We start from the raw sequence: 2,161 nt of genomic DNA on the forward strand, positions 1-2,161 counted from the left end.
ATAGAGCAGGGTTTAGGGCTGTTGTGCATAGGGTCGCTATGAGTCAGAAACGACTCGATGGCACATAACAACAACAACAACAACAACATTCATGACATTTGATAATCTTCAAGTACATAATTCAAAGGAAAAAACTTGTCTTCAGTTTTTTAATTAACTTTATATCTTTCACAAATATGAGATAATTGAGAATATCATTACTTGGGTTAAGTGTCCCTTTGTCATCAAAATAACAACTTTTACAAGGAATAGGTTGCTGTTATATGCTGTCGAGTTGCCTGTGATTCATAGCGACCTTGTGTACAACAGTCGTAAACCCTGCTCTATCCTCTACCAATCTTATTGTTTCTGAAACACCCACCCACATTACCCCAGTCACTGAATCAATCCATTTTGAGAGTCTTCCCGCCTCGTGTTGTCCCTCCACCCTCCTAAGCATGACGTCTCTCTCCAAGGCCTGGTCCCATTTTGCAACATGTCCAAAATATGTCAGACGAATCTTCAGAATCCTTACCTCCAAGGAGCAGCCTGGTCTCACTCTCTCTAGTATGAACCTGTTTGTTCTCCTAGCAATTCATGGTATATGCAATACTCTTCTCCAGCACCACAGCACAAATACATCAATTCTCCTTCTATCCTCCCTAGTCATTGTCTAGCTCTTTGATGCATAGCAAATGATTGCAAAGGCCATGGCCTGGATCCAGATTGACATCGTTGCTTTTCAGTACTTTGGAGTGGTCTCTGACAGCAGACTTTCTTAATGCTACTCATCTTTTAATTTCCTGGCTGCTGGTACAAAGATTGTGCTTATGTGAAACCTATACTTGGACCAGGAGACAGTCATCAAAAACAGAGCAAGGAAACACTACATGGTTCAAAATTAAGAAGGGTGTACACCAGGGATGTGTCCTATCTCCATACCTTGTTTATCTATATATAGAACTGACTATCCAGAAGGCAGGGCTCTATGAGGAGAAACGTGGCATCAGTATTGGAGGAAGACTTGTCAACAATCTGTGTTATGCAGATGACACAACCTTGCTTGCTGAAATTGAAGAGGACCTGAAGAGCTTGCTGAAGGTCTAGGACTGCAGAGTTCAATATGGATTAAATATCAATATCAAGAAAACAAAGATTCTCATGACTGGACTGATTGGCAGCATCATGGTAGATGGTGAAGAGATTGAGATTATTAACAGCATTAGTTTGCTTGGCTCCATAATCAACATACAATAAGTTAAAGAGGTCTTTTTTCAGGATATTTGCCCAATTAAAGAGGCCATTTAATCTATTTTTTGTTTTTAATTTTTTCTTAATATTTTTATAACGGTTTATTTACAAAGTTTAATAACATTTTTTTTCATAAAGAGTCTTTCCCATCAAAATTTCCCTGTGATTAATATCCTACCACCCATCTTCACCCCTCCACTTCCACCCTATGCCCTATCCCTTTTGGATCCTCACACTTATTTGGCAATAATGGGTTTTTATGCACTATTTGTCCTTAAGAGACTGATTTAAGTTGACTCAGCATAAAACTCTCCATTTGATCTCTTGATTGATCTGAGGTCTTTTCCAGAGCATTTGCCCAATTAAAGAGACCATTTGATCTTCTATGAGTATTGACAGTGGAGTCAAGTGAAATGATCATTCTGACAGCTTCAATAACTTTCCCATTTATCATACTATTTAGTTGTTGTTGTTGTTGTTATTGTTGTTGTTGTTAAGTGCCTTTGGTTTGAGTACAATTCATAGCAATCCTATGAACAACAGATCTGAACCCTGTCCTATCCCGTGCTGCCCTCATCATCTCTGACACACTTGACCTACAGTCACTTACTGCAGTCACTGTATCAGTCTATCTTGTTGATGGTCTTTCCCTCTTTTGCTGACCCTTTTTTCCTTCAAGAATTATGTCCCTTTCCAAGGAATAGCCTCTCCTGACATTTTGGTGAAATAGCTGAGTATTGCATCAGAGCACCAAGAAGCCAAAGCTAAAGGAAGAAAGCAAGAAGTCAAAGAGCTGAACAGAAAATTTCAAAAAGGAACCTGGGAAGACAAAGCAAGATACTATAATAAAATGTAGAGAGAGCTAGAGTCAGAAAATCAAAAGAGCAGAACTCACTCAGCATTTCTTAGGCTGAAGAAGCTGAAAAAACAA

The sequence above is a fragment of the Elephantulus edwardii genome, unplaced genomic scaffold (assembly GCF_000299155.1).
Source record: "Elephantulus edwardii isolate Elephantulus edwardi_28Jun2011 unplaced genomic scaffold, EleEdw1.0 scaffold00392, whole genome shotgun sequence".
Lineage (NCBI taxonomy): Eukaryota > Metazoa > Chordata > Mammalia > Macroscelidea > Macroscelididae > Elephantulus > Elephantulus edwardii.